This window comes from Papaver somniferum, chromosome 1, assembly GCF_003573695.1.
Source record: "Papaver somniferum cultivar HN1 chromosome 1, ASM357369v1, whole genome shotgun sequence".
Classification (NCBI taxonomy): Eukaryota; Viridiplantae; Streptophyta; class Magnoliopsida; order Ranunculales; family Papaveraceae; genus Papaver; species Papaver somniferum.
Window position 1 is genome coordinate 76,553,390 of NC_039358.1, and position 21,389 is coordinate 76,574,778.

At 40.9% G+C, this 21,389-nt stretch overlaps 1 pseudogene; it reads left to right on the forward strand.

The window, feature by feature from the left end:
• Position 1: 1 nt before the first annotated feature.
• Positions 2–21,120, forward strand: LOC113337790 (annotated as a pseudogene).
• The last annotated feature ends 269 nt before the right edge of the window (positions 21,121–21,389 follow it).

Consider the following 21,389-nt stretch of genomic DNA (forward strand, 5'->3'; position numbering starts at 1 on the left):
ATCTGAGTTTTCAATAGCTGAAGCAAATAAGAGAACGCTGTACAGAAAATCTGTTTGAAACAGACAGAACGAAGTTGCAAGAGGAGCTTGTAGCTAACTAGTAAGTACGTACAATGTCTCAGACAACACCAAACCACACGCAGATAGTATCTGGTTGGGCAGGACACAATGAATCTGGAAAAGTAACACCTTTCACCTTCAAAAGAAGGTAACAAAATTTACCATTTTATTGTTCTTGCTCCAATGCAAATTTAGTCCTAACTGATATTTGTTTTTGTTTTTGCCAGAGAAAATGGGGTAGATGATGTAACGATTGAGGTGTTATACTGTGGGATTTGCCATACAGATATTCACCACTTGAAAAATGACTGGAATATCACTAGATATCCTGTCGTCCCTGGGTATGTATATTTCTATCGGATGAAGCAATTTGAATATTTTCATTTTATGTCTCATATCCTAGTTTAGAACTCAAGATAATCCAAACAACAGGTTTTACTTCTTTTGTGCTGGAAATAAATATTTTGCTATTTTTGGCAAACGTTCTTTTGGATCAAGATAGAAGTTTGCTGAGAGTATGCATATCATTCGAGGATATTAGAGATCTCCGACCACCAATGATTATGTTTTAGTAGTTAGGTGTGCCCGCACTAAAATTTTATGACATTTAAGCTAGGAGATCCAGCCTCACTAGACTGTGTAGGCTTTTCTTGTTCTTTTGTCTAAATAAAAGTTCTCAACTGTTTGATTTTTTGTGGCATAAATTAACAAACTAATTAATCGGTTGAATTTCTGTAGGCATGAAATTACGGGTGTGATTACAAAGACAGGGTGTGAACACATAAATCACGAGGCCATCCAAGTGTTTACAAACAATATTCGCATACGTCTTAATTCTAAAATCGTACATCGTATGCGTAACGGGATGATTATATCGATTCATCGACTCAAAGCCTTCGAGCTTGTCATTGTCTAGTCGAATATTATCATAAATAATGTTCATATAAGGAAATAAATCAAGAAATAAGTATAAATATAAAGCATATAAAGTTTAACGCTGAATGTAAGGTGCTGAAATGTAAATGAGACAGATTTACGTGGTTCGGCATTAAGGCCTACATCCACGGGGTTTGGTGTTTCACTATGTACTGAATGGTTACAAAGATAGTCGAATGACTTTAGAGTGTACATAGGTCTGCGGAAGTAGGGGGATTACTTACTCTTCCTATTTTTCTCTCCTATGCTCTCCTCTAATTGCTCTCCAAAATGGTCTGCCCCCTCTCTCTTAGTGGAGAGGGGTATTTATAGGGAAGGAACGTGGGTCCCATCTCTGAGGTGCCGTTGTAATCTTATCTTCTTGTGCTTTGTGCCTATTACGCAGAGGTCTTCGGCGTATGCCGCGGCCTGAGCTTGAATACGAAGGGTTATCCTTGCTTCTTCCACGAGCTGATCGACACGTGTATATCTCTTTGGTATTTAATGCGGGTAGATGGATGTATGCTCTTGTCAGACAAGTGTCTCTTTGTCTGGTCACATCTGTGTCAGCCAAACTTCCTCTCAGCCGTTGATCTGGGATCTTCCTCGGGATTGGGTGTGTCAATACCCAAGGGGTATTATCTGGTGCTCCTCTGAGCCATCATACCTCTGTGGTCCTCTGTCCCTGACCGTCAGATCTGCTGACCGATGGTATCTTCTGATGAGATGCTTGTTATCATGTTTTGATGTCTCGCTTCGTATGCTTTCCACGTGTCTCTTTCTGTACACGTGGAGGATGATGAAAGGTGTACATACACAGGGAGCAATGTGAAAGAGTTCAAAGTTGGAGATAGAGTCGGAGTTGGATGTCTAGCATGTTCTTGTTTGGAATGTGAATACTGCAAGGATTCTCAAGAACAATATTGCGAGAATCATCAGTTTACTTACAATGGGATATTCTGAGATGGAAGTATCACTTATGGTGGTTACTCCAAAATGCTTGTTTCTGACGGAAGGTATTTCTGGTTATCCGTGCTAACCTTTCCATATTGCAACAGATAACATCAAAAAAAATTTCTTCCTGTTTTCTCATACCATGATCGTTTATCATAAAATTGAACTGTTCTGCGCTATTGGTTGGATGATGGTGTGAAGGTTTGTGGTGCGCGTTCCAGAAGGCCTACCAATGGATGCAGCGGCACCATTGTTGTGCGCCGGGATAACAGTGTTCACGCCATTTAAAGACCACAACTTACTCGAAGGCCCAAGTAAGAAGATTGGAATAGTGGGGCTAGGTGGTCTCGGTCATCCACAACTTCTTCGCATGCCTTCCACGTGTCACTTTCTATACACGCGGAGGATGATGAAAGGTGTACATACAATTTGCCCCTCTTCTTCTAACTTGGGCGTATTTTGCAATTTTGAAGAAGAAAGGTAGTCCTACACGTTTCCCACTTTGCATTAACTTCTCCCGTAACTTCTCCTTGGTACGAGGAGCAGTTATTGTCTTCTCTAGCTTCATAAATACGAAAGAGAATGTGAAAAAAACTTTTATCCTCTTCTTGTCAGTGTTCATTCTCTTCTTGTTTTCTTATTCTTGTTCTTTAGCCATTTACTATCGCCGTTCTTGTGAGGAATATAACATTCAATTTTCTGTTTATTTCTTCTGCTTCTTTCGTTCTTGATTGTTGCTGCCCCTGTATCTGTCGATATCTCCGATCCTCCTTTCTTCGACTGCGGTTGGTGCTTGTCGTCCTCTTCTATACAGGTGTGAGATTTTTCATCAGTTGTTCAATATTGATTTATCTGTGTATCTATCTGTTTGTCTCCTGCTGCCGTGTTCTTGGTTTTGCGATGAAGATCATATATGTCGAAGCATATATGCTTGCCCCTGTTCTTTGTTACAGCGTCTGTGAGTCTGTATATGAGTATTATCCCTGGAGTCGGATGGAGTATTTTTTAGTTTCTTAGGGTTTTTCATGTTTATCCGGATGAACTATCAATTATGGGTTTTTTGATCTTTAGTGATCTCCTCGTATTCTTCTCTAAACTGTTTTTCTGTTCCCTTGTAGATATGTCTGATCGTCCGCGGGCTCCTTACCAAACTCCACCGTCTAGTCCTCCAAGATCCCCTCCGCGTAGAGATCCTGACATATCTCCACTTGGGGAGGTCCTTACAAAGTCTTCGCAATCGGATCCTCGGGGTCATAGGGTTTCATCTTCCTCTGGTGCGAAGATTATGCCTTATGAGAAAGGGGATATGCCGAAGGGTCCTTCTGGGTCTAGGTATGCTGTTAACCGCGCCCATTCTCGTCCTCGTGAAGATTCTAGGAGTATGCTGGCTCCTCCTCGTGATGAATCTAAGAGTACGCGGGCTCCTCCTCCTCGTACTGAAATAGTGGATGCTCCGCCCCTTCGTTCAATGGCTCCTCCTTCAGTGCCTCCGCAGAAATCTTTGCCTCCTCCTCCCGCGGTTTATTTCAAAGGGAAGTACTCCAAGAGTACTATGTCGAGAGCTGATCCGTCTACAAATCTTACTTCTAAAAGGAAAGCTTCAGAATTGGGTCCTACTTCTGATTCCGTAGACGAAGAAGAAATTGTCCCCGTGATACGCAGCATTTCAGTTGGTAAGAAGAAGGTCACTTTCAAGCATATTGATCTTGAGATGTTCAAGGAAAAACATGAACTCCAAGATTTTGAGGTTCGCTTCTATGCTCCTGACGATGATATCACCTACGAGCTCCTTGCTAATTACTAGTTTGACGAGTTTCATCTGTTGACTACGGTTGGAGCCTTCGAGGCGGGTCTTATGTTGCCCTTATATAAGTCGGGTGATTCATTTTATTATGACGTGTTGGCTAGTCGCGAAGGCTATTGCACGAACACTCATAGTCGTTCCGTGTCACAACTATCTGGGAATTATCTTCGTTCACTGAAGGAATGTTATCTGCGGAGCAAGGGAGAGACTATGATGACCTGCTATGTTCCAAATCCTGCTGAGAGAGAGTGGTACACTCCTCAGAACTTTAACAGTTCTTTTGGGGATTATGTCAACAGCAGAAACCGTAAGCCGTGGAGTGTTAGTCTTCGTAATATTGCTGCTCCCCGTGGTGAAAATCGTCTTTTGAGTGAGGTGAGTGATGCCAAGCTGAAGTATGTTCCTGGTACTGAAGGATCTGCTAAACGGAAACTCTTTCCTGCTCGCGAAAGGATTAAGCGTGACCATGATTATGAATGGCATGCTACTGTTATTGAGGTAGTTGGTCCTTGGGCTTACGGATGGATTCCGGGTCCACGTGGTTGGCGTCCTTCTGAAAATAGCAATGATGTATTTTCAAATAGTGATTGTAATAGTGGTAAAAAGGGTCTTTTCAGACTTGTGAAGAAAACAAATTTTTTAGATTTAATTTAAAAAGGAAAATAAATAAAATAATTCAAGTTTAGAGAAAATTACCAAGACTAGGATTCTACCATTGACCAAATAAATAGTAAACTCTAAATAGTTTTTATGCAATTCTATCTTTAAAATCAATTCTAATATTAGCCTCAAATATGTTTTTGAAGTAATAATTGTAATCAAAAAGTATAAAACATCAAAAGTTATTAAACCCAGCATGCTTCATCAAGTTAATTCACAATTATTCAATAAAAACTAATAATTCAAATTCAATTCATGCAAATAATTAAATAATAATATTGCAAATAAATAGAAAAATTAGAATTATACCAATAAATTTTGTGTCAATGGCTTCCTCCGTCGTCTCGGCTAATGGGTTTAGATCCTCATCCCAAAAACATACTCACAAGATAAATTCATGGCTAAAATAGGTGTTTTTATTGATGAATATAAGATGAAACATGAATTTGCAACGCTGTAATGGTGTTACAGCGCCACTGTTACAAAGGGGAAAGGGCTGAAAATCAACGATACAACTCAAGTGCTGTAAAACAACGACACTGCGTTCCACTTTTAAGACTGTTGAAGAACGACTGCCTTAGCTAGTCTGTTCTTCGTCTTCTTCTTCCTCCTCGAGCAGCAGCAGCAGCAGCACTGTAACTCTCTGTAACTCGATTCTCCCTTCTCTGCAGACCTATAAACTCTCTCCTAATGGTTTCCAACCCTTCTATGACTTAAACCCAACTATTTATAGGCTTTGAATCACCTTGAAACTCGATCAAACTCGTTGAAAATCTCCATTATTCTCTACGGGCAGTTTGAAGAATAATCCTCTTCTTGTTGCATTCCACCCTGTTTTTAGCTATTCTCTCGTCTCAAATATCTTCTAGGACTTGGACTCAACTTATTTGAAGTATATCCCACGCAAGAAAATCCCATAAATCTCTCTGACCAATCCCAAACCCTAAACAGAGAAGTCGTATCCTGTTGGGACTTTGATTAATTATTCCGATTTATCTAGCCCAATTGGATGGGTCTAGACGATTGCATTAGGCCTGTTATGTCTTCTAGAGTCCGTAGGTACCAAATATGCCCATTGAATCTTTTCCTAAGTCGCTCAAATCTCTGCTCAAAAACTGTTGTCGCTGCTGCCTTTTTTTCCCGCCAATTTCTGTTTTGAATTTTGAAGATGACCTCCCCCTATCCAGTTCCGATCTCCTTTTAGCAGATGCCTGGAAATAGGTAACCCCTTAGTAATTATGTTACCCCTTATCCAAAGTGAGAGTCCGTATAGTAATTTTCTCCCACGAGCGCAAAAACCACTTTTTTTAGCCAATTTCGCCGCAAAAGCTTATTTCTCTAAAAATACCTACAGGGACATAAAAAGCCATAATAAATATAAAATCGAGCACTAATAATATATACAATTGAGATTATATAAGACACAAAAATGTTCCTATCAAATACCCCCAAACTTATTATTTGCTAGTCCTCGAGCAAATCAAATAGAAAATAAAATCCTAACTCACTTTCGCAGGCATCATCGATTGCATTTAGCGTATGCAATAAGCCTTTAAACCCCTAGGTGGCCCTAGTGGCCGATTTATAGTCTCGGGAGGGCTTACCAGAGATATACCCACAAAACCTGTACTCTAGACCTTAGCTATCTACGCAGAACCTTGGAAGGCACTAAAGAATCTCCTTGGTTGGCATACTTATTGACTACAGGAAGAAGTACCCTGATGCGAAATTCCAATTGTTGTACACTAGTTTGCACTCAAGCATACTAAAATTCATATAAAGTGACAGAGCTCTACTCAGATAGTTGCACTATGGACATCATATTCGGAGTCAAAACTAATCACATGGATAGATCAAGAAGATGGATATAGAAAAACATATATGGTTTTGATGTTTACTAAGTGAACGGCGTTTCCCATATCTGTCTGAAGGCCTCCGCCAAAATGAACCTATCCTAATGGATTGAGATACTAGTCTGACTAATATCAACACACTGGCATATACAAGGGTACAAGTGGTCGATAACCTAACTCTAGGTCAACACAACTGGCATATACAAGGGTACCAGTGGTCGACTTTATTGAATTTATTCCTTTTGGTCAAATGGTCTGGTCTAAAAAAAAATTTCTCTTTTTTTTTCATCTCTTTTTTTTTCAACTTTTTGGTAACTACCATTTTTTTTTCATAATAATTTTTTTTTTTTTTTGTATCTCAATCACTCTAATTCACCCTAGTATTGGTAACAACTTGAATCGTGAGCCCCACCAAATCACTTAGAAACATATTTAAAAATAAAAATAAAAATAAAAGTGAAAAGGACTCAACGAGATATGGTGAAACTATCATGTTATTTCTAACACCTGAACTCTGTGCTTTTATGAATAGACTCTTCTAGATGTTTCCACCTAATCAGATTTCTTCCTCAACTCCTACAACCAACATGCTTCCATCCACTTAGATTGGATAGTGCCCTCCTTAATAACGATAAATTTCTAGGCTCTGGAGTTTATTTATTACAACTTAAAAAAAAGTTTCTTCCCCACCCCCAAACTTAAATCTAACATTGTCCTCAATGTTCTAAAGATGAAATTAAAAGCATGAACAAGGAGAAACTATTACCACTGGAGGAAAAAGAAATAAGGAAGAATATTACCGTATCACATGAACGCGGGAGCCTCCCAGTAAATGCTAAATTTATAGTCATTAGCTAGACATCAAATACCTCTAAAAGAATTGTCACCTTCCAAAGTCGTATAACAATAGTCGAAATAATTGTGGGTCCATAAGACCAAATAGAACTGCCACGAATAGGAGACAAATGCTCAAGATCAGAAAAATGAGCAGATAGAGCACAACCTGATCTAAAGTTTCTCGCAAGACAACTGGATTTATCTGAGGTGCCCACTTGGGCTTCATATGAGTGTCTCGGCAAACAGATTCATCCGAAAAACGGGTCTCTAACATATGGATTTTCTCCTGGACAGTATCAGGAGGATCGGGTTGTGGAGTCTGAATAGACTCAGGGAATACCTCACTAGGCTTGAGTCCCAAGTTAGGGACTTCCAATGGGGATACTTGACAATCACAAGAATCATTACTACCCCCAAACTTAGGGTTTTCACTACTCTCAGACGAACCTTTAATTATTGCTTGGATTTCCGGATCTTCCCAGTCCTTAAAATGCTCAAGAGATTCTTCTAGTTCTCTACCCCCAAACTTAGAATTTTCGGTGCCTCTACATAGACTAGTCACAATGTTCCTAATTTCTAGACCATCGGGTTCTTGAAAAAGGTCAATTTCTTTCTCTAAGTTATAATCAGGTTGTTCATCCTCTACTTGCTTCATAGCTACTATGGTCCACTCTAAAAATTCCTTATTTTCTTGAAGCGCGGTCTCTGGCCTATTCTCCTGATCACTATCCAAATCGGATGCTACAATCACAGGAAAAGACTTGGGTGGGCCTAAAAATGTATAATTAGGCTCCAACTCAGGAGGCTCTTTTAAACAAGGTATTAAGGTAGACTCGGAAGCTAGTAATGGTTCAAACCTATATTTCCATATATCAATATCTAACACAGGAATGGAATCTAACAGAGCATTTACTTGTTCAATGTTACTACCATCGTCGAAATCCAGGCTAAAATGGGATAGACAACTCTCTAACGGATCTTTCGATACGATGTTTGGTAATGACTCCTGAACTAAGGTTCCTATCATGTTTACCTCTTCTACGCTCCATTCATCTAGCTCGGAGGGTAGCTTACTAATATTAAAAATGTTCAGCTCAATAGTCATATTACCAAAAGACAAATTCATTATACCATTTCGACAATTAATGATCGCATTGGATGTAGCTAAAAACGGGCGACCTAAAATCACTGGTATTTGGTTCTCTGGGTCAGGGACAGGTTGGGTATATAGGATAACAAAATCCACCGGATATATAAACTTGTCGACCTCTATGAGAACATCCTCGATCACACCACGAGGAATTTTAACGTACCTATCAGCTAACTGAAGTGTCATCTGGGTAGGTTTCATCTCACCAAGTCCTAGCTTAAGGTACACGTGGTATTGCATTAAGTTCACACTGGCTCCTAAGTCAAGCAACGCTTTCTCAACACGGTATTTACCTATTGTGCATGAAATGGTCGGGGACCCTGGGTATTTATACTTAGGAGTAGTGGTATTCTGAATAATAGAACTCACATGACTAGCTATGAAGGCTTTCCTCTGGACACTGAGCTTACGCTTTCGCGTACACAAGTTCTTAAGGAACTTGGCATAACAGGGAATCTGCCTAATTGCATCTAATAATGGAAGGTTGATATTAACCTGCTTAAAAACCTCCAATATATCATTAAAGTTGGACTCCCTCTTAGTCGGAACTAGCAGCTGGGGAAACGGGGCTCTGGGAACAAAGCCAGGATTAACAAGACCCTCATTGGTCTCTTTAGAGACTCTATCAGTCTCTTCATTCTCTGGCTCAGCAGGGTGAACTACAACATGTTCAATATCAGGCATGGCAACCTTGTTGTCAAACTTCTTTCCACTCCTCAGGGTTGTGACAGCATTCACATGATTGTACGATTTCTCTCCTTTGGGGTTAGGATCGGTATGACTAGGGAACCTTCCTTCTTCTCTCTCATTGATAAGCTTAGCTATTTGGCCGACTTGAAGCTCTAATTTAGCAAAAGACTGGGCACTATTCTTAAAATTCTGTTTGGTTTCCTCTTGAAAATTACCCTGGCTTTTTACTAACATTTCCTGGCTTTGTGATAGCATCTCCTGGATCTTCCTTAATATACTAAGGGTTTCCTCTAAGCTAGCTATTCTATTCTCAGATGGGTTCTGGGTCTGACCTGAAGAGTTCTTAGTATAACCAAAACCTGGGGGAGGCTGAGAATTACTAGATTGGCCTTGATTCTGGCCCTTAGACCAAGAGAAATTAGGATGGTTTCTCCAACCAGGGTTGTAGGTCTCTGAGTATGGGTCAAACTTCTGACGGTTCTCAAACCTAGCGTTTTTATAGACAACATGGGCTTGTTCTTCACTAAACTGACCTTCCCAAAATGAATTATCGGGCTCTATTCCACAACTAGAGACTTGAGAGGCTCTATTAGGTTCAACAAGGACCTATTTTTAGACTGACCCATTTCCAAAGCTTCTAACCTTCTGGACAAAGCAGCAAACTTAACATCTGACGCAAAACTCGTATCTACCATATTGGTGCTACTTTTATTAACCAAGAGTCTTTTAGGGGGTTCAACACAAGACTCCCACTGTTGGGATTTTTCAGCGATAGCTCCTAAGAAGGTAAAAGCATCATCAGCATTTTTACTAGTGAACTCACCAGCGCACATAGACTCAACCATGGCTTTGGTCGAATAGTCCAAACCATTATAAATAATCTATACAAGTTTTATATTATCAAATCCATGGTGAGGACACTGGGATAGAAGATCATTGAATCTCTATAAAAATCTATAAAGAGACTCTCCCTCTTGTTGCACACTAGTACTAATATTCTGCCTAACAGCTGCAGTTTTATGCTTAGGGTAGAACTTCGTATAGAAGGCAGCGATAAGTTCCTGCCATGTTTCTATGGATTCAGACATTATAAATAATCTCTACAAGTTTTATCTTATCAAATCCATGGTGAGGACACTGGGATAGAAGATCATTGAATCTCTATAAAAATCTATAAAGAGACTCTCCCTCTTGTTGCACACTAGTACTAATGTTCTGCCTAACAGCTGCAGTTTTATGCTTAGGGTAGAACTTCATATAGAAGGCAGCGATAAGTTCCTGCCATGTTTCTATGGATTCAGACGGTAGGTTGTTCAGCCAGGTCTTGGCTTTCTCTCTCAAAGAAAAGGGAAACATCTTAAGTTTCAAGACTTCATCGGTAAGGTCCTTTATCCTAATCGTTCCACAAATTTCCTCAAAGTCCCTAATATGGAAATAAGGGTTCTCATCATCTTTTCCTAAGAATATAGGGATCATCTTAAGAATACTAGGTTTTATCTCGAAATTAGCCGTAGTGGCTGGCAATTTAATGCACGAAGCTCGGTTGGTCCTAGTTGGGAACATGTAATCTTTCAAAGTTGCCATCGCTGGCACAACAGAAGTACTAGGGGTACTTTTATCACTCAGAGATAAATTCTCAAAACTGAAGTTTCCAAAAACAGGGCTCTCAAAAGAAGAATCTTCGAGCTCCCTGCTTATATCAGAAGAACTACTAGGTTTTTCGCTAATCAATCGACCTAGAGTATCTCTTTTCCAAGCCCTAACAAAATCGGGCATACACTAAAAATATCAAAAAGAAATAAAAATCCTAACAGGAAGGTTCTAGCAATCACACAGCAGGCTGACTCGACTCTACCACAACAAACCTAAAGATTTCTAGCAAACAACAAGCATGATGGCTCCACTTAGATTGTTTCTAGACTAGCTTCTATCTCTCGAAGGGGAATTCGTTACAGTTTAAGCAAACCCCTCTGGAATCAATCCGAGTCAAAGTAAGTTGAATCGAGGCGAGGGAAGCTTAGTGGAGCTTTGATACCCAAGGCCTCACCGCAGTACAAGGCGGCGCAGTCACGCATTCAACTCACAAAAACCGTCATGAACTTCGAAGTATGCTAAAAGAATAACCAATATCCTTCGAAAATTTTTCCTAACAAGCTCGATACCCTATAAGTCTCTTTCTAATCAGGTTTTAAATCTTGGGTTCGCGTTAGGTTTTGTTCTCCTAAAGCGGGCAAGAAGGGAGCGGTGATGAAATCCGAACCCTTATCTTGTTTAGGACAGGCCTTGCCCTTTACTAGGAAAATAAAGACAGTCCGGTTCGTCCTCAAACAATTAGCACCTTAAGGAGTACAGTAACTCGCTTGCAGGGGATTCACAAGTGTTTCGATTGGACTTACCTCCCGTACCAGACGGGGGATGAACCGTTGTCGTCGACTCGGGCCACGACTCCTATGTCGTGTGCGAACCCGAGGGGCCGAGGTGATATTGTAATCACCGTCCTTCCCTGCACACAGTTTGTATTTAAGGGTACCCTTCCGTAGGGATTAAAAATTAAAGTCCAAATGTTCACAGTCCAGAGTCCAAAAATAAAGTGCAAAAACAAAAATGAAAGCCTAAAAAAAAATAAAAAATAAAAAAAAAAAAAATCTCTCTTTTTTTTTCTCTCTTTTACAAAATAAAGAAAATCTTCTTCTTTCGCTCCTTTAGCTTTGCTTTTCGCTCCCAAACTTTAAGTAAATCACCACAAGCTTTGGCAAAATTGTCTTTCGCTCCAATCTTCAAAAATATGCAAGGAAACAAAAAACCCAAAAACGTAAAGAAGAAAAAAAATAATAATAAAAATAAAAATAAAAATAAAATAAATCTAAAAAAAATGCTACCTAAACACAAATCCGCGTCGGCGGCGCCAAAAATTTGATGTATTTTCAAATAGTGATTGTAATAGTGGTAAAAAGGGTCTTTTCAGACTTGAGAAGAAAACAAATTTTTTTAGATTTAATTTAAAAAGGAAAATAAATAAAATAATTTAAGTTTAGAGAAAATTACCAAGACTAGGATTCCACCATTGACCAAATAAATAGTAAACTCTAAATAGTTTTTATGCAATTCTATCTTTAAAATCAATTCTAATATTTGCCTCAAATATGTTTTTGAAGTAATAATTGTAATCAAAAAGTATAAAACATCAAAAGTTATTAAAACCCAGCATGCTTCATCAAGTTAATTCACAATTATTCAATAAAAACTAATAATTCAAATTCAATTCATGCAAATAATTAAATAATAATATTGCAAATAAATAGAAAAATTAGAATTATACCAATAAATTTTGTGTCAATGGCTTCCTCCGTCGTCTCGGCTAATGGGTTTAGATCCTCATCCCAAAAACATACTCACAAGATAAATTCATGGCTAAAATAGGTGTTTTTATTGATGAATATAAGATGAAACATGAATTTGCAACGCTGTAATGGTGTTACAGCGCCACTGTTACAAAGGGGAAAGGGCTGAAAATCAACGATACAACTCAAGTGCTGTAAAACAACGACACTGCGTTCCACTTTTAAGACTGTTGAAGAACGACTGCCTTAGCTAGTCTGTTCTTCGTCTTCTTCTTCCTCCTCGAGCAGCAGCAGCAGCAGCACTGTAACTCTCTGTAACTCGATTCTCCCTTCTCTGCAGACCTATAAAATCTCTCCTAATGGTTTCCAACCCTTCTATGACTTAAACCCAACTATTTATAGGCTTTGAATCACCTTGAAACTCGATCAAACTCGTTGAAAATCTCCATTATTCTCTACGGGCAGTTTGAAGAATAATCCTCTTCTTGTTGCATTCCACCCTGTTTTTAGCTATTCTCTCGTCTCAAATATCTTCTAGGACTTGGACTCAACTTATTTGAAGTATATCCCACGCAAGAAAATCCCATAAATCTCTCTGACCAATCCCAAACCCTAAACAGAGAAGTCGTATCCTGTTGGGACTTTGATCAATTATTCCGACTTATCCAGCCCAATTGGATGGGTCTAGACGATTGCATTAGGCCTTTTATGTCTTTTAGAGTCCGTAGGTACCAAATATGCCCATTGAATCTCCTCCTAAGTCGCTCAAATCTCTGCTCAAAAACTGTTGTCGCTGCTGCCTTTTTTCCCGCCAATTTCTGTTTTGAATTTTGAAGATGACCTCCCCCTATCCAGTTCCGGTCTCCCTTTAGCAGATGCCTGGAAATGGGTTACCCCTTAGTAATTAGGTTACCCCTTATCCAAAGTGAGAGTCCGTATAGTAATTTTCTCCCACGAGCGCAAAAACCACTTTTTTAGCCAATTTCGCCGCAAAAGCTTATTTCTCCAAAAATACCTACAGGGACATAAAAATCCATAATAAATATAAAATCGAGCACTAATAATATATATAATTGAGATTATATAAGACACAAAATGTGCCTATCAAGCAAGCCTCGTGAAACTCCTCCTGCTCGTTATGGAGATTTCTGTCCTTGGCGTCCTAATTTCGCGGGCATGAATTTTCCTTATGCTCTTGATGTCGTTGATGGAGATGAGGAGGAGGGTTCTGGTGCTATCCACCCATCAAAGAGTGCTGCTGCCAAGGTATAGTTTCTTCTTATATTCTCTATCTTTTTTCCCCTTTTTCCTTGCTTGAAATAATTTTCATTTTTGAAGTGAGGGAAAAAATGAGCCTTTGTGGGATGTATACTGGTTTGTAGGTGTCGAAGAAGAAGAAACTTGGGCCCAAACAATCTTCTAATGCGGTTATCGGTGAGGCTGAGGGTTATGAGGAGGTTACGAGTCCCGTAAACCAAGGGTATGGTGAGGATGAAGAAATGTCCAACGGAGAAGAGCGTACCGACACTTCTTACCCTGATGACGAAGGTGGTAATGAAGAAGAGGTTGTCGCGGGTGGTGATGATGAGGCTGAAGTTGCCGCGGGTGGTGATCTTGAAGAGAAAGTCGCCGCGGGTGGTGATGGTGAAGAAGAAGTTGCCGCGGGTGGTAATGGTGAGGCTGAGGGTAATGTTACCGTCGGTGGTACTGGTGGGAGTGGATCTTCCCCTGTTGGCGATGACATTGTTGGTGTTGGTACTTTGCCCGTAATTTCCCCATAATTCTCTTTCGGTAGGATATATTCCGCGGGGGAATCCTTCGATGTGACTGCTGCCATGGGTCTTGCCGAGGACTTCTCATTGCTTTCCCCACATGATGATTGGGATGTGCTTGGGGACCTTGGAAAAGAAGGTACCACTGATCATCAAGCTGAGAACGCAGGTGGTCATGCTGAGGGTGGTAATGTCGAGACTTGCGCGGGTGAGGAGATAACCGCCAAGGGGAAGTCTGCGGTTGAGTCTCCTTCCGAGGATTTTCCTTTCTCGCTAATGCCTGAAGGTGAAGATGCCATTTTGGATTGGATAAAGAAGAAGAACCCGATGTTCGTCCCTAACCCTGCCCCCGTGGTCACTGGTGAGAAGAATTCCGACGCTTATACTCGTCGAATGATGCAACTGTCTTCTGAAGCCCGCGTTGCTGAGATGTGGGAGAAGGATCTTAGATCTTCAGAAGCTAATTTAGTGGTTGACCCTCCCTCCTCTGTTGCTGACATGATGGCCATAGCTGATGGGTACCAGTACGGTTTCCCCCAGCAGCGTGTTTTAGAGGTAAATCCTTATACTCTTTTTATGATATCCGCGCATTGTGTTCTTCGTGATATCTGATCCCTTTGGTATAATAATGTTTCTTGTTTGTGAAGTAGATGATGAGGAGCGAACATTGTAACCATGTTCTGTACCAATTCTTTAAAGCAAAGTCTTTAAAGTTGGAGGCCAAGCTTCGTCATAGGGAAGAGAAACTGTCTGCGGCTGAAGCGGAAATAAATGAACTGAGGGGCCGTCTGAAGGAAAAAGAACAGCTGGGTAACGCTGAGGAGAATCTTCGTTCAGAACTTGCTATAGTCCGCAACGAATTGGAGCAGACTCGTAGAAGTGTCTCGTCCTTCACAGGTTTGTATTTTACGGATTTTTCAATCCTTGTGATTCCCTATCTGTATTTTTGGTGTTCTGTCTGAGTCTCCCCACCCTATATTCAGTGGGTTGAGTCCCCGAGTTGATATGGCTTCGGAAAGAAAGGGAACGACGGAAATCCCGTATTGCAGAGTTGGTGGATAAGTTGAAGAGCGAAGCCGTAAAGTGGAATTCTCGTGATGGTGAGCACAACGCCTTAACAGCTGAGTGGCGTGAAAAGCGAACACTGATGGTTGATATGCAAAATAAGTACAATCATGACCGTTGTTTGTTTAATGGTACGCTGCTATGGACGCGTGACAACCTGCGTGATGCTCGAGAACATGCTTCAGACTTAGAGGCTAGAGTGCGCTTTTTAGAAGGAGAGTTACAACAGGCTCGTTCTTTCTTAGGCCCCGGGGTTAGGGATAGTATGCTGCGTCTTTCCGAGGAAAGAGATAATGCTAGGGCCGAGGTTGGTGCTCTTAGTAAAGCCCTAGCAGCGTCTCGAGCGGATGTTGCTCGCCAAGTGGAGTCTGAAAGATATCTTGAGATGAATGTGTATCGACTTCATAAAAGGATGGGGGAGGTGAATGATGAAGTCAACCATCTTCTTCACTTGGATTCGATGAAGCAGGTAGATTTAGACGCCAGTCAATTTGCTCTTACGAACCTTCAAAGGGATTTTGAGAAACTATCCACCGAATATGACTTTCTTGATGAGGCTCGAGACGCAGTTGTCAATGAGTATGAGGAGGCTTCGGCTAATGTCGAAGGTATAACCTCGTTTTATCGAGTGTGATTATGTTATTTCTTCGTTATAACCCCTTGGTATTTTTTGTTTTCAGCACTCGAGGGACAGCTTCACGCAGCAAATGATGAGCTTAAAAAGACTCAATCTGCCTTAGTGCAGCAGGAAGGAAAAACCAACTATTTCAAAGGGTTGGCCGCGTCTCGTGAGGAATCAGCGGAGATTGCCTCCAAAGAGGCGGAATGCCTATTTGTATTGCCGTCTCAAGCCCACCAGCGGACCGCTGTTATCACTTATAAGGCTCGATGTAAGTTGGCTGAAGAGACCAACAAAGTCCCGGATAAGATTTAACTTGGCATTAAAATCGAACATGGTCTTGTCAAGAACTATCCGCGCCGTCCCCTTCCCGCGCCTTTGCCTGGTTCTTCTGGGCCCTCTTCAGGTGGTAGCGTACCTTCATCTCGCAGAGACAACCCCGTTGATGGAGCTGTATCGTCCAAGTAGATTTCTTTTATTAGTCATAGAAAGTTGATCCTCGTTGATTATATAATTTCGGATCATTTTTTGATGTGTGTCCTTTTTTAATCTTATTTGCCGAATCTTGTAATCAACTCTTTATGAAATGGATCATCCTTTTGGCGTACCTGCGTTATCAATTCATCTTTTTATTTTAAAGTATTGTGAAGTGTTAAACTATAAATAACTGGTTTTGTAAAAAGTTGAGAGTGTTTGAGTGCGACACCGAAGGTAAATACCTTCGTGATCGTCTTGAGACCTGTCACCCCGCTGGCGAATCCTGGGCCAGAGGATTCCCAAACGGTGGGGGACGAGGCAGCGTTCTAGGATATGAAATGCTTATTTGAAAATATTTACATGCACCCATTCCGTCGACCCGCTGCCTTAAAATTGGTTGGGTATCTCTTTCTGCTGGGTGCCTTCCCCCTGGTCTTACACTCATAGACACTGATAGGGGACCCTGAGAGATTGTAGATTAACTACTTTCCCCAATATTGTTAATAAATTTTGTTTACTTGAAGATTTCCCAAAAAGCTTGTCTGATTGATAGGTTGAGGCCTGCTACTCCTCGTCCAGAGATAGAAACATGTAAAGCGGTTACGCTGCCTTCTTCTTCTGGTATTCTCTACGCAGATGCAAAGCTGCGCTACTCCTATGGGTAGTACGGTTTGAGCCATTTAGCATTCCAAGGGTGCCGGAGGACCTCGCCTTTCAGATTGCGAAGATAGTAGGAACTGTTTCCCGCAATTTCGTGTATTATAAAAGGTCCTCCCCACGTAGGTGCTAACTTTCCCCATTTCTTCTCTCGTTGATACTGCAGGATTGTTCTTAGCACATACTGCCCCTCTACAAAATTTCGAAGCTTTACCTTTTTTTTGTACTCCCTCGCTAGTCTCCATTGATAATTTTCCATCTTCTGCAATGCTGCTTCCCTCCTTCCTTTCAGGTCGTCCTGTCTCTCTAACATCATGTATGTTGTGAGATTTTTCTCCCATGCTTCGGTCTTTTTGGTTGGCATGAGGATCTCTGTTGGGATGACTGCTTCAGCTCCATAAGTGAGGAGAAACGGGACTCCCTAGTGGCAGATCTTCGTGTTGTCCTGTATGCCCATAATACATTGTGTAGTTGTTCACACCATCGCCCCTTGTGTTTGTCTAATTGCTTTTTGAGTATAAGGGCGAGGGTCTTGTTGGTATCTTCCGCTTGTCTGTTGCTTTGAGGGTATATGGGGGTGGACTTGTTTTTCCTTATTTTGAAAGTGTCGAAGAGCATGTCTATGTTTTTCCCCTGTAATTGTTTACCATTATCGGACACGATTTCCGCTGGTATGCCGAACCTGCAAATAATGTTTTGGAATATGAAAGTAAACACGTCCATGTCTCTGATCCTGGCTAAGGATTTGGCTTCCACCCATTTACTGAAGTAGTCCGTGGATACTATCAAAAATCGTCTTTTCCATGATCCTTCGATGAAAGGCCCAACGATATCTATGCCCCATTTTGCGAATGGCCACGGACTATCCACAGAATTCAACATTGTTGCTGGTGCATGTATCTTTTTGGCGAAACGCTGACATTCTTCACATCGTCGGGACATTCTTGCGGCATCTTGTACCATTGTGGGCCAGTAATATCCTTGCATTTTTTTCTTTGTCGGCTAGTGATCTCATGCCGCTATGATTTCCTGCGTCACCATAATGGATGTCGTTTAGAATTCGATGCCCCTCTTTCCTGGATAAGCAACGTAGTAACGGTCCGAGGAAAGATTTCTTGTACATGATTCCATCCAGAAGGTCATATCTTCCTACTTTGGAGAGTATTTTCCTGTTTTGTTTGTGATCCGCGGGTAAGGTTCCATCCTTGAGAAACACATGGATCATCATTCTCCAATCATCTTCGTTGCTGAAATCTTCGTCTTGATTTGCTCTTGACAGGATATCTTCTTCGTCAAAATCGTCATAGATTCTGCTACCCCTTCTTTTTGTTGATGGATTTGGCTTGAAACTGAAGTCTTGTTAGCTTATGTAGCCTGGTGGTCCGCAACAGTCTTCGTGGCTGCTGCTTTGAGAGCCGCGACTGGAATGGAGTTAGTGTTCATAGGTGAAGTGATTTACGCAACATCCTGCCTCTGAGTAGTTGTTTTAGCTTTGTCTCCTTTCTGCTTGCTTCAGGTCATGACCGAGGTAACCCTCGGTGTCTCCTTTGATGAGGCTTTGGTTTTTACTGCCTCTAGTATCTTCTCCATTTTTAATCCTTTTCTGCATAGGGGAATAAATAAGGAGAACCAAAGATATCCACGAGGATCGGGTTAGCGCCATTCGTACCCGCAAGACTATTGGAATAGAAGGAAATGAGCTGCCCAAGGGCCCTAATAGAAGAGATGTAAAGACTTCACTGGTCTAGTTTTTGAAATACAAATCCTCTAATAAACGATCATGAATCTTGTTTTCAGACTACTTTTGAAAAAGAACTCTTGAAAAGGCAGATCCGTCGCGAGGACTCATGAATCTGGATTATTAAATCTTAGTTGAGGAAAACACCTCACGTGAAAATATGTGATATAGCCGCGGGTTTGTCTGCTTTGAAATGGTGTTTGTGAAAATGAAGAACATGAACCCAGAATAGAAAAGGTTTTGAAAGCACGCTGAACCCAGAATAGGGCACAACCATAATGCGCGTTTTAAGGTGAAATCACAGGATAAGATAAATCTTTTACCGGGACAAAGTCCCTGTTTCTAGCGCCAAATTGTGAACACATAAATCACGAGGCCATCCAAGTGTTCACAAACAATATTCGCATACGTCCTAATTCTAGAATCGTACATCGTATGCGTAACGGGATGATTATATCGATTCATCGACTCAAAGCCTTCGAGCTTGTCATTGTCTAGTCGAATATTATCATAAATAATGTTCGTATAAGGAAATAAATCAAGAAACAAGTATAAATATAAAGCATATGAAGTTTAACGCTGAATGTAAGGTGCTGATATGTAAATGAGACAGATTTACGTGGTTCGGCACTAAGGCCTACATCCACGGGGTTTGGTGTTTCACTATGTACTGAATGGTTACAAAGATAGTCGAATGACTTTAGAGTGTACATAGGTCTGCGGAAGTAGGGGGATTACTTACTCTTCCTATTTTTCTCTCCTATGCTCTCCTCTAATTGCTCTCCAAAATGGTCTGTCCCCTCTCTCTTAGTGGAGAGGGGTATTTACAGGGAAGGAACGTGGGTCCCATCTCTGAGGTGCCGTTGTAATCTTATCTTCTTGTGCTTTGTGCCTATTACGCAGAGGTCTTCGGCGTATGCCGCGGCCTGAGCTTGAATACGAAGGGTTATCCTTGCTTCTTCCACGAGCTGATCGACACGTGTATATCTCTTTGGTATTTAATGCGGGTAGATGGATGTATGCTCTTGTGAGACAAGTGTCTCTTTGTCTGGTCACATCTGTGTCAGCCAAACTTCCTCTCAGCCGTTGATCTGGGATCTTCCTCGGGATTGGGTGTGTCAATACCCAAGGGGTATTATCTGGTGCTCCTCTGAGCCATCATACCTCTGTGGTCCTCTGTCCCTGACCGTCAGATCTGCTGACCGATGGTATCTTCTGATGAGATGCTTGTTATCATGTTTTGATGTCTCGCTTCGTATGCTTTCCACGTGTCTCTTTCTGTACACGTGGAGGATGATGAAAGGTGTACATACACAGGGAGCAATGTGAAAGAGTTCAAAGTTGGAGATAGAGTCGGAGTTGGATGTCTAGCATGTTCTTGTTTGGAATGTGAATACTGCAAGGATTCTCAAGAACAATATTGCGAGAATCATCAGTTTACTTACAATGGGATATTCTGAGATGGAAGTATCACTTATGGTGGTTACTCCAAAATGCTTGTTTCTGACGGAAGGTATTTCTGGTTATCCGTGCTAACCTTTCCATATTGCAACAGATAACATCAAAAAAAATTTCTTCCTGTTTTCTCATACCATGATCGTTTATCATAAAATTGAACTGTTCTGCGCTATTGGTTGGATGATGGTGTGAAGGTTTGTGGTGCGCGTTCCAGAAGGCCTACCAATGGATGCAGCGGCACCATTGTTGTGCGCCGGGATAACAGTGTTCACGCCATTTAAAGACCACAACTTACTCGAAGGCCCAAGTAAGAAGATTGGAATAGTGGGGCTAGGTGGTCTCGGTCATCTTGCTGTTAAATTTGGCAAGGGTTTTGGCCACCATGTTACTGTCATAAGCACCTCTCCTTCTAAGGAGGCTGAAGCTAAAGTGCGCTTAGGTGCCAATGATTTCATTGTCAGCACTGACTCAGAACAAATGCAGGTTGTTTACTTGCTCTGTCTTGCTTGCTCTTATAGTTGCTATAGGGGATTCATATCTTATTCCTGGGATTATATTCGCTGATGGCTGTGGATTGTGGTAAAATGCAGGCAGGGAAGAGGAGTTTGGATTTCATAATTGATACAGTTTCAGCTGTGCATTCATTGGGTCCAATCCTAGAACTTCTGAAAGTAAATGGGACATTATCCATTGTTGGTGCACCTGATAAACCCATGGGCTTACCTTCCTTTCCTTTGATCTTTGGTAAGAACTAATAGTTGAGATATTTTTGACTATGGAGAATTTTAGACTTTTAGTATTTTACACTATCTTAACCAAAAAAACTCCCACTGATGACTGTAGGGAAAAGATCCGTGACAGGGAGCATTATAGGAGGTATGAAAGAGACGGAGGAAATGATGAATTATTGCGCGGAGAAAAATATTACTTGTGACATTGAAGTTGTGAAGACTGATCAGATCAATGAGGCATTGGACCGGTTGTCTAGGAATGATGTTCGTTATCGCTTTGTCATTGACATTGCTGGTGCCAAGAGTTGCAACGGTGCCAAGATTTGCAATGGTGCATGAGTGATTTCAAATCGGGTCGATATAAATTTGATTTTTCTGTGTTTATTTACGTATTTTGCTTTCTTTATTAAGGTATCACAAAATGAAAAGAGATTTAAGACTTTGTATTGGTAATTTAGTATTCGTAATTAGACAACCCTGAGCTCAACTAATTAAGCTTACTGCTTTAAGTGAATCATCCTCTGTTTTAAAATTACTATCCTTAATCCTCTTTATATGACAATTGCCATAATTCTATTTTAGTCAATTTAGAGCGACTGAATTAACAA